At 42.3% G+C, this 19,441-nt stretch overlaps 1 long non-coding RNA gene across 1 annotated transcript in view; it reads right to left on the minus strand.

Moving 5' to 3' along the window:
• LOC309382666 overlaps positions 1-19,441 on the minus strand; it is a 54,232-nt gene that overhangs the window by 20,855 nt on the left and 13,936 nt on the right. The window contains exon 2 of the long non-coding RNA XR_014173694.1: positions 14,387-14,531. This is a non-coding gene — a long non-coding RNA (uncharacterized lncRNA). The remainder of the gene's footprint in view (positions 1-14,386; positions 14,532-19,441) is intronic.

The following is a 19,441-nucleotide window of genomic DNA, read 5'->3' on the forward strand; positions in this document are numbered from 1 at the left end:
ACCTGTAGCCTCCCATCGTCCAGTACGATCCCACAGAGTTGGCCTCCTCAGGGTGCCGTCGGCCAGACAGTGTCGGCTGGTGACCCCCGGGGGGAGAGCCTTCTCTGTGGGAGCACCTTCCCTCTGGAATGAGCTGCCCCCGGAGCTTCGCATAATCCCTGACCTCTGGTCCTTCTGACGCGCCCTAAAAAGTTGGCTTTTCCAGCAAGCCGGCTTGGCCTGTTAATTTTATCTCATTTTTTAAATGTATTGTCCTGTAAATTGGGTTTGGTTTTTTTGGATATGTATTTAATTTCTTTTTAACTTTCGGGATGTGTGTTTTTTAATGTTGTAGGCCGCCCTGAGTCCTTTGGGAGAAGGGCGGCATATAAATCCAATAAAACAAACAACGGCCCTGAAAAAAGTGACTTATGACCATTTTTATCATATTTACAACCATTGTAACATCCCCATGATCAAGATTCAGGAGCTTGACAACTGACTTATATTTATGATGGTTGAAGTGTCCTGGGATCATGTGATTACCTCTTGCAACCTTCTGACAAGCAAAGTCAAGGGGGGAAGCCCGAATCACTTAACAATCAGGCTACTAATTTAACAACTGCAGAGATTCCCTCAACAACTGCGGCAATAAAAGTGGTAAAATGGGGCCAAATTCACTTAACCACTGTCTCACTTAGCAACAGAAATGTGGGGCTCAATTGTGGTCATATGTTGAGCACTACCTCTATTAAAGTACATTAGAAAAATACAATGGTGACAGTATTGACTGTAATTGGGTCCGGCAATTAATGTCAGCAGTGGTTACAGTCATAAAGTGGGTCACTGCTGATCAATCTGATTATATGATCCTTTTTGGTGGCAATTATTAAGCAAACTGGTGGTTGTTAAGTGGTCGGATAAAAATTTCATAAATTATGATTATGTGATCGTAGGATGCTGTTTAAGTGCTCAGAATGCAGTCATGTGACTGGAAGGGGCCTAGTCGTCCAAACTTCAGAATCAGGTGATAAGTAACTTTTGTGGGGGATGGGGCGGGGGTGAGCTGCTCAGGGTTTGCACAGATTTGGGCGATCCTCTAGCTAAGATTTTCCCAGTTCGGCAAACCCCCAAATGCCACCCCTGGCTGGCCTTGCCCATCCTGCCCTGCCCCTTCCGCTCTGCCCCTCCCCTCCCAGGAGTCTCCACAATGCCCGTTCATCATGCCAGGTAAGATCAGGGCCCACATAGAAGCTCGGGGAGTGACAGAAACGGGCCTACCAGAAGTTCCTGAAACGGGCCTGTTTCCAGCCTCTGGAGGGCCTCTGGAGCCCGGGGGAAGCAGTTTTCGCCCTCCCATAGGAAAGCCTCCATAACCTGGGGAGGGCAAAAAAACATCCTCCCCATGGTGCAGGAGGCCAACTAGGCCACACCTACCATGGCTACGCCCACCCAGCAACGGGACAGCAAACCCATTGCTGCAATTTTTGAAGCCCACCCCTTGGGTGGGTTGGTTCATTGTAACTGATGAAAGAAATGTCCCTCTGGGTTCGGCTCCAAGTGGGGGAAAAGACACTGGATACATGGAGGCTGCTTGGAAAGATGGTTTTAATGGTGGACAGGACCACATTGGTTGAGTCCTGAACAGAAAAGGTGATTGCATGCTTCAATGTTGGTGGAGAAAAAGAGAAGAGTGGCCTGAGATGCTGAGTCCCTGGTTTTATGCCCTCTCTGGCCTTTGATCTTGATCTTGTATTCTGATTGGTTGTCAGACTCCCATGAGGCCATGCAGGGGAACTCTCTAGGCTATGTTTTGAATCCAGGTTTGGTTGAGTTCTCAGATGCCATGTGGTGAGTTGGGCAAAGGGCCAATATTATCATGCCTTAATCCCACCCCCCTGGAGCTGAAGGGGAGAACTTCTTTATTATGTAAAGGGACTGGCTTGGGCATCTTAATGGGCCATTGAAAAGGGGGATAGGTAGGAAGCTACAGGGAGCTATTCTCTCTTTAAAACATGTTTCTTCCTTTTCACATCCAGGGAAGTATTCTGCTTTTCGATATTTCCTAGGATATTTCATTTTTCTGGGAGAGGGGTGGGTGATAACTTCCTACAATAACCAAGAATAGTTGCTAAGCAACTGGACATAAATCAAGGGTTACCTCTAAAATACATCTTTGCTTTGCAAGCTGCACTGATTGCCAGTTTGCTTCCGGGTACAATTCAAGGTGCTAGTTGATATCTACATGGCACAAGGCCTGGTTATTTGAGAAAATGCCTATTCTTCATAATATTTGCCCAGGGATTCAGTCTGGCAGAGTTGGGCATGTTCTGAGTTCCTTTAATTAAGCAATGCTATCTCTCGGGATTCTAGAAACTGCTTTTTCTGTTGTGATGCCTGCTGTCTGGAATAAGCTTCCCACCTCCCCCCCCCCCCCAGATTTGAATGGCCCCCATCCTGCTGGTATCTCCAAAGAGCCTAAAGATCTGGCTTTTACCCAGCCTTTGGCAAGCGTGATTTTTTAAAAAACAAGTTTTATTGTTTTTTTACAAATTTTTTCAGGGAAAAGGGGTTAAAAAGGGTATAAAATTTTTTGACAGCTACATCGTGCGGGGGAGAGCAGTCCCCCCAAGTCTCGCAACTTTTACAGACAAGAATAGAAAAACATCAACATTTGAATAGATATTAGCAGTTTTAAGTTTAACACTAAGTCATCAATATATTTCAATCATTTTTTTTGTATCACTTCCATGAAGGTACATTATAACAACAATTGCAATAATGTTTCAAATCACTTTTGTAACCTGAGTCTTCTAGTTGTTGCATCCTCACCCCCCGTCTATTGGCAGAGCCTCAGCCCCTCCCTCCTTCATCTCTTGTGTACCATCTCCCATTTCATCCAGGAGAGCATTATGTTTTTTAGTGAAAGCCTCCGCCTCCACAACTGTGTTAATTCTAATTCTGCTGCCCTCCCAGAAAATCAACATGCCTTCTGGTAACAGCCACCTAAACCAGACCCCATTATTATTATATATATATAGCTAAAGAGGAATATTTCTTCCTCTTATCTCTTACTTTCTTTGGAATCTGTTTAAGAATGGTTATTTCTTTATCTTTATATTTTAGTGGTCCTCCCCTTTGAGCTCCTAGAACCTCATCTCTTGTAGTCTTTCTAAGAAATTTAACATGAACTTCCCTTGGAACATTGTGTGTTCTTGCATATGCTGAATTGATCCTATAAATCAAGTCAATATCCCACCAAAAGTGTTGTTTATCTCTATTAATGTATTCTGCTAGTATTGTGGTCATAATCTCCTTACGATCTTTGTTCTCAACTTCTGGCAAATTTTGGAACCTAAGGAAAAAAGACATCCTTTCAAATTCCATTTTTATCATGTGATTTTCAAATTCTACATTCCACCTTTGGATTGTCTTAACCTCGCCCTTCATCCCAACCGCACCCTCCTACAGTACACCTATTCTCTGTTCATTCCATGTGGCTTGTTGTTTTGTTTCTCTGAGCTGATCATTTAAGTCTTTCAGTTGTTTTTTCATTTCGTCCTGTCCCTTTAAAATAGATTGAAGCATCTGGTGAATAGATAAGTCCTTTGTACTCTCTTCAGGGGCTTTAGGTTGTAGAAATGGCCCCAGTTGTGACTGCTGAGTGATTGGACTAGACGTAGAAGATGTCGGGGCCGATGAAGCCTTGCCAGGCGGTAATTTTTTTGGACCCATCATGAAGCTCAGAGATAGTTATTAATCTGTACAAAGAAATGGTGTCTGTGGAGAAGCACAGCTGGTAGAGATCACAAGGCAGGCAAATCCAAGAGAGAATAAACCTTCTAATACAGCACTAGATCAAATAGGTGAATCAAAATATTCCAAATCCAAGGGAAAAGCGTATTTAGAGAGGCTCCTGGAGATCTCTGGGGTGGAGACTAGTTCAGAGCCATAAAATCTTCCAAGGGAGGAATTTCATTCATAAAGACAAAGAAGAAGGAGGAAGTGGCCATCTTGGCTCAGCCTTTACAGGTGGTCAGGAAACAACAAGTCCAAAGTTCCCATAGATAGTTTAAAGAAGAGTCAGTTCAACCATCCTTTCTCTCACAATTGTGGTCAGAAAAAAATTCTTCTCATTGTTTAAGGGAAGTGAAAGTAAGTTTTTTTAACTCTCTCTCTCTCTCCTATGAGAGGGAGAGATTTTGCAAGTGCCTCTTTGGCAAGGGTGATTGAAGGCCCCTTTTTAACACAGGCTGTTTTCTGTTTGTTTTCACTCAATTTATCATCCTGACATCTTTACCCTTCTTATTGTTTCTTGTTGTTTTTAATGCACTTTTTAATGTTTAAATTATCTGTAAACCTCCCAGAACCACTTGGTAGTTGGGCAGCATATACATTGAATAAGTAATACTGAGGAGGAGGAAGGAAGAGAAGGACAAAGAATTCAAATTCTTAATACTGTAAAGGTTCCAGCAATTTTCCCGAGCCACTGGAATGCCAAAGAGAGTAAGACTCCAGACAAGGCTGGAAAAAGTATCAGCTTTTATTTATGGCCAAAGCAAAAACTGGGTGACAAAACTATATCCAAACCATACAGACAAATGCATGTAAGGAATAGGCACACCCCTGCAAGAGTGGCTCAACATTTTATATACATTTTTGGCAGATAGAAACAAAGTTTATCTGGTGGGAACTCCTATACTGATTGTCAGTATGTAACATTATCCAATCAGAGACAAAGATTCGTTACCAACGTGATCTTTAAAGCGGTCTTTTGTTCAAGCTCCTGTCTCTGTCTACCTTACCTATAGCCTTGGGTAGGAGATGGCAGCCCCCCTTTGCCAAGTTGTTTTTCGGCAGGATGCTTTAATGATTTATGAGCCAGAAAAACTCCCTAGTTTGGTTCCTTTATCTATGTGACCTGCTATTCCCATGTAAGAATTTCTTCTACTAGCTTTCAAGAATGTGCCTATCTTTGAAGCTAAGAATAGAAGCTAGACGCAACAGTGAGATAATATTTGCAGTAATGCCATCCAGTATTAAGGTTACAATTTACTAGGCTACAAAACAACTAATTTCTGACAGTATACAATAATATAAGCAGAAGCCAATATTAATTCATATACTCATTCAATATAAAATAACAAAGAAGGTTCCAAGTGGAATTTAGTATTCCAGAGGTCAATGAATAGTATGTTATGACTGGTCATTCTCAAGTTTATTAACAACTCCGATACATTTATATTAATCCATGGTTTTATGAGTGAAATGATAAAAAGTATGGACTGGGGTGGTCCAGAATCAAAGACTTGCTTGATCATGATGATGATGATGATGAAGATTTTCAGAGTGGTTTGCTATTGCCTGCTTCCTAGGGCTGAGTGGGAGTGACTGGCTCAGGACAAATACCGGTAGTCAACTCACACATGACTGACTTCCACATATTGTCTTATCTTCTGTTATATAGAAATAAATAGAGAAATCCCATTATTTGGATCCCCTATTTAATAATTACTTCAATATTTTGGATTACAGATATTAGAATCATAATATTGTACATTCATTCAAATATTTACCTGTTCCATTTGCGATGGTTACAGTATGTAGATGGATTCCCTCCCCTTCTTGCATTTAGTTTATATATGTTCTGTTTTATCGGGTCACTGACAAAAATAAATATTTTCTATTCTATCTTATGAAGATAATGCTCTTGCAGTCATTTCCTACCAGCTCATCCTGCTCACAGGATTGTTACGATGATAAAAATTGAGACTAATTGAAAGATGCTGCCTGGGGCTTCTTGAGAAATGCTTGGATATAAATAAACCAGATAATAGTGCAAGATTTTGAAGAAGGAGAAAAGGCCTCTCTCCCTCAACAAAGCCTTTATAAAATAAAGTAATCAGATTCTTTATTTATTTCTTGTAAATCATTTTTGAGCATCTTGGAGTTCTGTCTTTTTCTTGGATATGCTTTGTCAAAACGTTGTCATTCTTAATAAAATAAAGATACCTTTTTAAAAGCTGTACTTGCCTTCCCTGAGAAGGATAACTTTAAGACTAAGTGGCAACTGTTCTGCCATCTTGTTAATCAACATATCTTTCCACTCTCATTAAATTGGCACATACAAACTTTATTTATTTTAAAGGAATTTGCCATTTACTTACAGAACAAGGTGTGCAAACAGGACTCTTTGATTCAGCCATTCACAGATCCTCTTTCTAGTCTGATATTTAGCGAGAGCAAAGCCAGTATTTGTTGGAAAGCAAAACACCTTAAATTTTCCTCATTACACAAGCACTACAAAAGTAAATACCACTGAAACCTAATACTATATGCTTAAAGGTAAAGGTTCCCCTTGCACATATGTGCTAGTCATTCCCGACTCTAGGGGACGGTGCTCATCTCTGTTTCAAAGCTGAAGAGCCAGCACTGTCTGAATACGTCTCTGTGGTTATGTGGCCAGCATGACTAAATGCTGAAGGTGCACAGAATGCTGTTACCTTCCCACCAAAGGTGGTTCCTATTTTTCTACTTGCATTTTTACATGATTTCAACCTGCTAGGTTGGCAGAAACTGGACAAGTAACGGGAACTCACTCCGTTACGTGGTGCTAGAGATTCGAACTGCCAAACTGCCGACCTTTCTGATTGATAAGCTCAGCGTCTTAGCCACTGAGCTTATGTTACTAATAAAACTATATGTTTATGTTGCTACTATTTGAACTGGGAATCCTGGTTGATTTGAAGCTGAGTCTTTGTTCTGCATTCATGTACATTAATCCCATGATGTGCATAGAATATCTCTCAGCACAAATATTCCAGCTTTAGGTGAGATTCCTAATAGTGTGGTTTCAATCAGCAAGCCTCCGCAGAGTGTAAATGTGATTTTATATGTTCTATCTAGAATCTAGAAGGCCAAGATAAGCTAGGGATGGTGGCAGTGCTACGTTGCCATCTAGTGGTGATGCAATGAATATTTTCCAATGGAAGCATAACTATGGTAATACCTTAAATTAAGGTCAGCTTCTACAGACCAGTTGGCCCTGTAGTTGTTTATCTAGGGATGCAATTTTCCTTAAGGGTATTTTTTTAGCTTTTAACTCTAGGGTAGAATCATAACATTAACTAGTGGTCTCCCATATAAGTACAAATCATGTCCAACACTGGCTTAGGTTTTCTGGAAAACAGCCAAGGTTGACAACAGGCTATTTTCTGTGTAAGAAGCAATCAAAGAATCCAGGGAATAACATAATATACTCTAATAATGACCTAGGCCAAGGCTGCCAAACTCCCAGCCCATGGGGAGGATGCGTCACATGCTGGCCACACCCACGCCCAGTTTAGCAAAGGGGGGAAGTACTGATGAGTCACGTGACACCACCGTGACGACATAAGTTTGACAACCCTGACCTAGGCAGTCCTATAGCTTCAAGAATGTAATGCTTCACACTCTTGTGTCTTCATTTAAAGGTCTGCCTTGAATTTTACTATGCTATCTGGCTGTTTTATTGGTTTGTCTTAGGGAATTTTTCATCGAAGTCAAGCTGTCTTCCAGATGCCAGAAAGAAAAGTTTCTGTCTATAGGAGGTAGGTTCAAATAGGCCTCTCCTGTCAATGAAAAGGATTAGATGGATTAATACTGGGAGATGTGTGCCTTAAAGAAGCAGGTACCAAGGATTTACACCAACATGAAGTATGCCAGTTGTTAGAAAATGAGCTCTTGAACATAAACGGAGTACTTTTTAAAGTATAGAACATCCAACTGCAAAATAAAACATATAAATGATCTTTATAATATAGCTGCTTGAACACAGAGTACATAGAGTATGATCTTAGCCCAGTTATTTAATGCTATTAGACATTTGAATTCAATAGCTACGTTTATTAAGAAATACCTGAAAACAAAAATGCCTCACTTCTATGGCTAATAATGGCCAACAGTGTGATATGTGAGTCTATCTAAACTATATCTTGAAGGCAGCACAAGCAAGATTGAAACAGGAAATTTCTTGGTGTCTTAAAATAAATCCTATCTATCTACCTTTAGAAGGCCAGATCCTGAAGATGAAACTCAAATACTTTGGCCACCTAATGAGAAGGAAGGACTCACTGGAGAAGAGCCTAATGCTGGGAAAGATTGAGGGCAAAAGAAGAAAGGGACGACAAAGAATGAGGTGGCTGGATGGAGTCACTGAAGCAGTAGGCGTGAGCTTAAATGGACTCCAGAGGATGGTAGAGGACAGGAAGGCCTGGAGGAACATTGTCCATGGGGTTGCAATGGGTTGGACATGACTTCACAACTAACAACATCTATCTATCTATCTATCTATCTATCTATCTATCTATCTATCTATCTATCTATCTATCTATCATCTATCTATCTATCATCTATCTATCTATCTATCTATCTATCTATCTATCTATCTATCTATCTATCTTCTATGTCTGTCTGTCTGTCTCCCATCAATATAAATGCTGTACTTGAAGCTGCAAATTCTTGAGGCCAGATTAAGGGTCTTTTAAAGAACAGAACATGTTCTTAATCAGAACTTTGGAGAAGTATGGAATGGAGCAGTCAGTCCTCTGCTTATTCCTCTCTTTAATGGGTGGTATTTGCTTGCCAGCTTGGGTTTGGCCCATTTCAAAATGTTAGCTTTGATGTGATTATTTGGAAAAATAAATCTTCTTATATCTCCATCCCTGTGCTTTGAGATTATCCACATCCTTATTCTGAAGTGCAGTAGGGGGCACCTGAGTTGTGATGCTCAACCTGCCAAGTACCTTACCCAGGGGGTTCCAGCAGTGACCTTCTTCTAGAATTAAAGTGTATTATTGCTGTTGGGGCTTAAACATGTGCTGTTGTTGAGATTTGTATTTCAGAAGTCATTGTGTTAGCGCAGTGGTGAAATGCCCTTAATATAAGCTTCTTTGAGAACTTTGGCCAGCCATGTGGTATGTGAGTCGAATTAATCCCTCGGGCTTTAAAGGTTAGCCTTCACCTTCTAGCATGGTGTTAGCTGTTCATAATTTTAATTGGTTGGAAGAGAGGGGAACTCGTGCTCTGGTTCCCCTCCTTCTTCTGCTTTGGGAAAGATTTGCTGTGAAACTGTTTAAAAATGAATGAGGGAGGACATAGTGAAAAGGAATATTCACTTCTCCTCCTTTCACTGTAGGCTTCCCAACCCTGTTTACTAGTGTAGGAAGTTAGCATCCACCCCTCTCCTAGAAAAATGAAATATTTTAGGAAATATTGAAAGGGCAGAATATTTCCCCTAAAAGGGAGGCAGAAACTCTCACACACACCCTTTGTCAATGGGCCATTAAGGCCAGGGCCAGTCTATTCTACATAACAAAGATCTACCACCTTCAGGCAAAGCCATAATAGGAATCTCAAAGCCCTTTCATTACATCATCACCCACCAAGGCTCAACCAAGCCTGGGACCCAGCCAACCTACAAAGTTACCCCTGCATGGCCCCATGGGAGTCTGACAACCAGTCAGAATACAAGCTCAAATTCAAAAGCCCAGAGAGGGCATAAAACCCAGGCATGCTCAGCATCCCTTTTTCCCCCCCCCAGGACCTCAGACCATGTGGTACTGTCCACCATTAAACCATCTTTCCAAACAGCCACCATTTTTCCAGTGTCTTTCTCTCCACTTGGAACTGAGCCCAGATGGACATTTCTCCCAACACTAGATGGATCAGGGTAGATCAGGGGGTGCAGAGCTCTTGGTTCTTCTATTGTTTAAAAGAGTCCTAGAGAAATACACACAAAAGAAAGAAAAATGTTAATGCCTATTCTTAATGAAGTAGAAAGGAAGAGGCCTCATGGTTGATGCCCAATAGGAATGGAGAGAGGATGTGAAAAAATGCTCTATTCTCTGCCTTGCCTCAAAAAAAAGAGTGCGAAGCCAAGGTGTCCACTGAAGAAGTTTGGATCTGGGAAATCCCCACTGCTCTTCCACAACCTCTTCTGGCCCCTCTCAGATCTAGAGAAGCTGGAAAGCAGCAGGACAACCTGCTGCTGTCGAAGCTTCCCAGCTTTGCCCCAGGAGGATAGATGACTCCTTCTCGCCACCACCACATGCAAATACGAAGTGCCGCTAAAAAAAAATACCACAGATGGAACCATTCCTTCTGTGGAGTTGTAGTTTCTCCTCTCTCCTCCCCCCACCCCCCCGCCAGGTTTTATGCCAAGAGGAAAGCAGGCACATTCTGTGCAGTGTCAGCAAAATTATTCAGTGTGAAGTAATTTCTCCGGCAGACAGGGGTTTGAAAATGCAATTAGGTGCTTCCTTTAAAAGACATAGATGAGGAGATGATTTCAGAAGTTGAAAGAGAGTGAAGCTACTAGGCCCTAGCCCTGAAGCCACCCCCTGTGCTACCGCCTACATAGGTCTCCCTATCCCAGCTGGCTGTGACTGAAGGGCAAAATGCACCATATTTCAAATATATACCATGCTTCTGCTCTTCACATTTCTTTACTGTGAAGCAGATGGCAGCCCCGTATGGATGGCAATCCACATATTCCTTGTGTGTGGGGTTTATTTATTTATTTAAAACATTGATGTGGCCCCCCATCTTATATCGAACTCTGGGCACCTTCATCTTTCATTAACTTATTAATTCATTAAAATAGTCAAACTATTCTCCAAGGCACCTGAGGGTAGAACAAGAAGCAATGGGTGGAAACTAATCAAGGAGAGAAGCAACTTAGAACTGAGGAGAAACTTCCTGACAGTTAGAACAATTAATCAGTAGAACAGTTTGCCTCCAGAAGTTGTGAATGCCCCAACACTGGAAGTCTTTAAGAAGATGTTGGATAGCTATTTGTCTGAAACGGTATAGGGTTTCCTGCCTAGGCAGGGGGTTGGACTAGAAGACCTCCAAGGTCCCTTCCAACTCTGCTATTGTATTGTATAACTCAAATTCAACACTCTGTAGAGTGAAATGGAGATTATATTTTATTTGTTTACTAGATGTGAAGCTGGAGTGTCCATCCTTAGCAACTTTAAGGCTTGTGGACTTCAACTCCCACAAGCCCACAGCCAGCTGGCTAGGGAATTCTGGGAGTTGAAGTCCACAAGTCTTAAAGTTGTCACGTTGGGCAGCCCTGATGTAAAGAATACCTGGCTTCAACTGATTCTTGGAGCTTTAGATAATAAAAGCTCGGAACAATATACTAGAGAAACAGACAAGGTGCATTCAGGGGAAGAAAACAGCAACAAAAATGTTATCAGGACTCATCCAAGATCCTGCCTGGGAGAACAGACTGCTTGGAGCACTTTTCTGAATATCAACAAGATGGAAGCTATATGGACCTCCGGGGGAATTCTGCACCAAAGGGCAAGTGCCACCATATCAGAAGTGGTATGCTGCCGGTTCACACAGGTTTAGGAGAACTGGTGTTGGGGGTGGCGTGAGGCTCTGTCCACCCGCCTGATGTCATCAAGGACCTTCTGCGCATGCCCAGAGGGTGCACTCCCGCTAACAAACCGGTAGTGAAGAAAATAGAATACCATCTCTGTACCATATGGAAGGTAGGCCTCTGATCCCAGGAGATGACATTTTTTAATTGAGGAGATCCTAAGCAACACATTATTTAATATAAATATTTACAGAGCACCATGTCACATGTGCATTTGAAGGTTCACAATTACAGGAAACTATATACATTCATTATTCCCCGCCTCTGCGCCAAAGATTGTTTAACTGAAAACATTTCTAAAGATGTAAATTGGCATTTTAAAATGGCTCATCTATTTGAAGAGAGTCAGTTTGATGTATTGGTTTAGGCGTCAGGCTAAAAAGTGAACCTATGATGGAAGAATGGTTTATGAAAATGATAGTACTAGGAGAGATGATTAAATTAATTTTGCTTAAAGAGTAAACAATATGTACACTATCAGGAGCAGCTGCCAAAAAAGCTAACACAGTCCTAGGCTGCATCAACAGAGGGATAGAACCAAGATCACGTGAAGTGTTAATACCACTTTATAATGCCTTGGTAAGGCCACACTTGGAATACTGCATTCAGTTCTGGTCACCACGATGTAGAAAAGATGTGGAGACTCTAGAAAGAGTGCAGAGAAGAGCAACAAAGATGATTAGGGGACTGGAGACTAAGAACGGTTGCAGGAACTGGGTATGTCTAGTTTAATAGAAAGAAGGACTAGGGGAGACATGATAGCAGTGTTCCAATATCTCAGGGGTTGCCACAAAGAAGAGGGAGTCAAACTATTTTCCAAGGCACCCAAGGGTAGAACAAGAAGCAATGGGTGGAAACTAATCAAGGACAGAAGCAACTTTGAACTGATGAGAAACTTCCTGACAGTTAGAACAATTAATTAGGGGAACAGCTTGCCTCCAGAGGTTGTGAATGCCCCAACACTGGAAGTCTTTAAGAAGATGTTGGATGGCCATTTGTCTGAAACGGTATAGGGTTCCCTGCCTAGGCAGGGGGTTGGACTAGAAGACCTCCAGGTCCCTTCCAACTCTGCTATTGTATTGTATTGTAATATAAGAGAATGTGGATTACAGTATATCTACATTTATAGTTGACTAGCAACCCCTTATAGATTTTTTTGCATAGGAAGGGGCGGGGACGAATTTATGATTTGTGGTTCTGATGATTAGGGGGTGGGAAAGGATAATAGAAAAGAGTGAGCTTTCTTTTCTAGTCACAGAGATAATTTTGTTATTATATTTATATTTAGAGCCCCGGTGACACAGTGGTTAGAATGCAGTACTGCAATTTGGCAGTTTGAATCTCACCAGGCTCAAAGTTGACTCAGTCTTCCATCCTTCGGAGGTCAGTAAAATGAGGACCCAGATTGTTGGGGGCAATAGGCTGACTCTGTTAACCACTCGGAGAGGGCTGTAAAGCACTAAATGCTATTGCTATACTTGCCGCAGAGAAAATCGAGAGTTTCTTCCTATTTCTTTTTCTTCTTTCTTTCATCCCCTTTGTCTTTTTCCTTTCTCTCATTTCTGCTTTTTCTTTTTCTTAGTTTGTGTTAGTTTTAATAGTTAGTTTTAATACAAACTTATTTAAACAAAAGGCATCAGGCTAGAAACAGGAAAACCATGAATTCCAGCCTCACCTTAGGCACAAAGCCAGCAAGGTGACCTTGGACCTGTCACCCTATCTCAGCCCTAGGAAGGAGGCAATGACAAACCACTACCAAAAAACCTTGCCAAGGGAATTGCATGGATTTGCAAAGTAGTCACCAGGAGTGAGCACCGATTCAAAGAAAGAAAAAGAAAACCCTGTTTGAATCTTTCTAACACCCCAAGGGAGAGATTCCCATAGTCTGGGCCCTGCCACCACGGTGCCCCTCATTTCCATGTACTCCAGCCAATGTTATGGGCAAGGTCTCTCCCTCTCCCCCAACCTGGGTTCCTGAAATACAAAAATGTCCCATTTAATTGTTTATTGAAGACACATAATGCAGCCTCTGTCTCATTAGCTACCTGCTACAGAGCCAGGCTGAAGATAGTCCAAGGTATCTGGGCCTGTACAGTGTCCAAACAATCTCAGGGCATGTGGAAAAGGAAGCTCAAATAGCAATACCAATAGTTCTTAAACTTATATACCGCTTCATAGTGCTTTTACAGCCCTCTCTAAGCTGTTTACAGAGTCAGCCTATCGCCCCCAACAATTTGGGTCCTCAGTTTACCCACCTCGGAAGGATGGAAGGCTGAGTCAACCTTGAGACGGTCAGGATCGAACTGCTGGCAGTCGGCAAAGTTAGCTTGCAACATGGCATTCTAACCACTACACCTCCACCACGGCTCAGGAAGGGCAATCAGCTCAGTTTACTCGGATCAGCTGGTCTATTGTGGCCCTCTTCAGTGTAACCCCTTGGCTGTGCACCTGCAATGCTATTTTGGCTATGATGGAGATCAAAATTGCAGCTTCTAGAGATACTTGTTGTGGAAAAAAAAACTTTGGTCAGCTGGTTGACCTGGAAAGCCTTGAAATTGATTAGATTGTTCTGGAACTAATATAGATAATAGTAAGTTAAATTGATAGGACTACTGCTATCAGGGATGCACTTTTCTTTCTCATAGATTTTCCTTTGGAAAAATGCAGGGCCATATCACCCGATATAAACATGGTTTCAGCCTACACCCATGTTTTACACCATCGTAGAATATAATTTGGTATAGGTAGGACGTCAGCCTGCAGCCATGCCTTCCCCCTTCTAGGCTTTTTGGTGATCAGTGCTCATTTATTCTGTGATTAGCAGAAAAATCATCACAGTAATTTCTCCAGCTCTTCAATCCTGACCTAGCGGCTGTAGCTAAGCTGCACAAGTCAAGACCGCTAGATGGCAGCCAAGAGAGACAAATTTTCCACTGCTTTTTTTTTTTAATCTGTCCATAGTTTTCAAGATATTACCTGGCGCAAACTCAAACTCCTTTCTTGAACTGCAGCTCCAAGAATATTCTCTCAGACAGTGGCGACATCTGGGGCTACGTTGCAATTTAGAGAGGCAAAGACTTGGTTGACATCTTGCGATCATTAGGGTGGTAGGTCAACAGTCCTATTAAAAAAAAAAGAAGAAGGAAAAAATAGTGAGGTACGCTATTCAGCCGGTTCGTCAAACTGCACAAAAAGTTAGCGAACTGGTGCAAACCGGTTGAATCCCACCAATGATTATGAGGGGTAAGTTAGGGCAGTGTTTCTCAACCTTGGCAACTTGAAGATGTCCGGACTTCAACTCCCAGAATTCCCCAGCCAGCATTCAGAAACACTGAGTTAGGGTAATGAAACTTCTGCAAGAAAACAAGCAAGCTCAGAGAGCACCAAGGACCCCTCATTTCAACCTTGAGCTACAAGGATTCTCCTTTAAAAATAACTTAGGACTGTTTTTCACACTTACAACTATTGCAGCATCCCTAGGATCATGTGACCAAAATCCAGATGGTTGGCAACTGGTTCATATTTATGACGGTTGCAGTGTCCTGGGATTATGTGATCGTGTTTTGGGTCCTTCTGAGCGAAGTCAACGGGGAAGCCAGGCTTAACAGCCGCATTACTAATTTAACACCTGCATGGATTCACTTAACAACGGAGACAAGGAAGGTCATAAAAAGGAGGCAAAATTCACTTAACAAATGTTTTGCTTAGCCACAGAAATTGTGGTTGTAAGTCGAGGACTACCTGTATACATAACAATCTATAAATGTTTTAGAAATTATAAAAATATATAAAAGATGGGCTTAGTTTGGGAAACAGAAAAGGGTGAGAAAGAACTTGATTCTCTTTGGTATAAGAGGGAGAGAATGAGAAATATTACGAAGTTTTCCAGATCTGTTATTATAGCTTATCTTAATACGGGCAGTCCTTGACGTACAACCACAATTGAGCCCAAAATGTATGTGGCTAAGCGAGAAATTTGTTAAGTGAGTTTTGCTCCCATTTTATGACCTTTCTTGTCACATTTGTTAACTGAATCGCTGCAGTTGTTAAATTAGTAACACGGCTGTTAAGTGAATCTTATTTCCCCATTGATTTTGCTTGCTAAAAGGTTGCAACAGGGAATCACATGACTCCAGGACACTGCAACCGTCATAAATGTGAGTCAGCTATCAAGCATCTGAATATAAATCACGTGACCATGAGTATGCTGCAATGGTCATAAGTATGAAAAATATGCTCAACAGTAGTAACTGTGAAAGGGATCTTGGAGTCCTAGTGGACAACCATTTAAATATGAGCCAGCAGTGTGCAGCAGCTGCCAAAAAAGCCAACACAGTTCTAGGCTGCATCAACAGAGGGATAGAATCAAGATCACTGAAGTGTTAATACCACTTTATAATGCCTTGGTAAGGCCACACTTGGAATCCTGTATTCAGTTCTGGTCGCCACGATGTAAAAAAGATGTGGAGACTCTAGAAAGAGTGCAGAGAAGAGCAACAAAGATGATTAGGGGACTGGAGACTAAAACATATGAAGAACGGTTGCAGGAACTGGGTATGTTTAGCTTAAGAGAAAGAAGGACTAGGGGAGACATGATAGCATTGTTCCAATATCTCAGGGGTTGCCACAAAGAAGAGGGAGTCAAACTATTTTGAAAGGCACCTGAGGGTAGAACAGGAAGCAATGGATGGAAACTAACCAAGGAGAGAAGCAACTTAGAACTGAGGAGAAACTTCCTGACAGTTATAACAATTAATAAAGGAAACAGCTTGCCTCCAGAAGTTGTGAATGCCCCAACACTGGAAGACTTTAAGAAGATGTTGGATAGCCATTTGTCTGAAACGGTATAGGGTTTCCTGCCTAGGCAGGGGGTTGGATTAGAAGACCTCCAAGGTCCCTTCCAACTCTGCTATTGTATTGTATTATTGCACAGGAAATGAGATGGGTGTATGATAATAATTAAGATCAACAGGTCCCAGCCATAAAGCAATTAATATACAATTATATTCTATACCAGGGGTGTCAAACCCAAGGCCTAGGGGCCGGATTCAGCCCATGGAGTGCTTAGATCTGGCCCATGGGGCCACCCTGGAAACTGCGAAGGATTGGCCCGCGGTGCCTCTGCCAGCGAAAATGGAGCTCAGAGGCCCGTTGTCTCTGGCAGAGTGCCCAGCCCACCATAGGCGCCCCTGACACAAGTGACGTCAAGCTGGCCACGCCCACCCTGGTCATGCCCATTCCGCCCCCCCCCCCAAGGTCAAACACAACCCTATGCGGCCCTCAATGAAATCGAGTTTGACACCCCTGATCTAGATCATGCCTTGAAAACTTCCATTTTCATACCACTGTTAGTTCTGAGTTGCAATAACCTGGATGACCACTAGTTGGCAGAAATATTTACTTTTCTTTGCTGCCATCTAGGGGTGAGATTTCTGCCACTTACGTCTGGTTGCCATAGTTTTAATTTTCCTTCTCCTTCTTTTTGCCTTGTTTAAAATGGCAATGCAAGGGCAATGCAGACTACCTACAGATCAAAACTGGGTAATCTGCTTAACTATAAAATACCGCAAATTCCTGAGCCTTAAACATTCCTACAACAGCATTAATGTACTCCAAAGTGTCTTAGAATAAAAAAGCATTTGTAATGAAGGAGCTCTAATCCCTAATTCAGGCAAAACCTTCTATCATCATTATAACATAAGCTCAAAAGTCCTCTTCCCATTGCACCAACATCAAACAGACCTGATGCAGGGCTTTTTGTTTCAAATTGATTACTCTGAAGGACAGAATGACCCAACAGAAAACCTGAAAAATACTGATTTGTTTTGATCCACCCGTTAGCCAAAAAGCCAAACTAATTCAAACAGAACAAATTGAATAAACCTTCTATGCAGCCATTTCTTATTTCCTGCTATTTATCTCTAATCTATTTTATTTCCTGAGGACATTAAGAGAAAAGAGTATCAATGTTCATGGGATTCAGCCTCCTTTGGGGCCTTTACATTGTCTTAAACTAAGTGCTAAGACATTAAATGTATTTTAAAATGACCTTGCCCCTAAACAATTTCTGTTACTGCTTGACAAATCTGAAAGTCTTCATCACACTTAGCAAATTGAGCAGAGGATATTTCACATAGTAACTTCTTAAGACCTGGAAAAAACATTTTGTGAACTTCCTTCTGTCCACAACAGTCATATATCTAATTTTTCAAAATGTTTATCCTGAAGTAAGATCTAAGTTGTCTTAGAAGTATATAATACATCCAGTGGTAGGATTCAACCAGTTCGCACCTATTCGGGAGAACCGGTTGTTAACTTTCTAAGCTGTTCAGAGAACCGGTTGTTGGAAGAAATCTCCTTTTGTTTTTTTTCCCACTTTACAGGGCTAATCCTGTAAGGAAGGCATGAAGGAAACATTCTGGTGTTGCTTCCAGCCTAAACTTTATTGTCCTGATTACAGAAACTGCCTCTCCAGTTAACCCTTATTACATTGTAACAGCTAAGGCAAAGCGCCCATCGACGTGAGTGACGTTGAGTTGGCCACACCCACCCAGTCACATGACCACCAAGCCCTGCCTACTCAGCTGGTCATTAGGGCAAAGAACTGGTTGTTAAATTATTTGAATCCCAGCACTGAATACATCTTCTGATCTGCTTACCCTTAATCTGTTTTCCTCACTTCTACTTTACCAAGGAGAAACACGTCCTGGAAACATCTGACTTCTGCTATGTCCTCTGTATGGTTTCCATCCCATCTCCTGACCATTAGTGTGACAAGCTTAGGCAGCTGTTACTTGTATTGGAAGTAAAGTAGTGTTTCTCCTCTTATTCTGATATCATCCAAGGACAGTGTCAACATCCCAACTGATGATCCCAACCAAAGTAAGCACAGCTGAGATGATCCAATCTCTTATTGCAAAACTTTAATGAGTACATCATCTCGGCAAAGATGAGGGCACTAATTAAAGTTTTGCATTAAGAGATTGGATCGTCTCAGCCATGCTTACTTTGGTTGGGTTCATCAGTCGGGACGTTGACATTAAACCAGATCTACAAAAATTAAAATCTACAAGGAGCCCTGGGTTTCTGCAGCCTGTCTGTCTCTCTACAGAAGAGCTGTGAACTCCCAGGAGAAGAGGTCCTGAATGAAACGGAAAGAGGAGCAGGTGGCCAAGCCCAGGACAGCCACATCAAAAGACGCCCTGGCTGCTGTGCAGGTGGATTTTGGCACCCAAATGGTGGTGACCTGTTCAAAGGGACAGCCAGAGAAAGCTGAGCAGATAGCTGTGCAGGAAGAGGTTGTGGCAGCCAGGGGATTCCATCAGCCGACCGAGGAACTGTGGCAGGGTGTGGTGCAGAAGACATCCGAAGACAAGTTCCCTCTACTTCCCCTGGAGCAATGTTCACCCAGGGCCCAAGATGGAGAGAAAAGAGAGCAGCAGAGTGGGAAGAACCTCCGGAGGAGTGGACGTACCTAGCAACCTGCTGCAGCCCATCAGTTGCACAGCTGAGAGAGAGGTTCATTGGAACACTGACAGATAGCTTCAAGGTGTACGAAACCTGTTACTCTTCATCACTTGCTGTTGGTCTTGCCAGGGAAACTAGAATAACAACCAGATGAGCTAAATCCACTTTAGTGTAAAGCTACGTTCACAGAATTTTGCAAAGTACAAAGTACTTTTGAGTCTCTTGCCTTTCCCAATGTTCAGCTGTGGGCTATGCTGTCCCTTATCTGATTGTTCAGCTTGGCAACACCTCTTCACCGAATAACACAAGGCAGGAGTGGGTTGCTGCCGGTTTTACTACCGGTTCACAACCCATACGTGCGCTGTTCAATGTAAATTGTTCTTTGCACATGCGCAGAACAACTTAGAACTTTGCGCATGCGCAGTCACAAAAAACCAAAAAGGCGGCGGCGAGGGAACCAGTTCGGGGGCGTGGCAGGCCTGGGTTGCTGCCGGTTCTGCAACCCAGGCCTGAATTCCATTATCAGTTCGGCTGAACTGGGCTGAACCGGGAGCAACCCACCTC

Source organism: Natrix helvetica (assembly GCF_964273705.1).
Source record: "Natrix helvetica genome assembly, chromosome: 1".
NCBI classification, from domain to species: Eukaryota; Metazoa; Chordata; class Lepidosauria; order Squamata; family Natricidae; genus Natrix; species Natrix helvetica.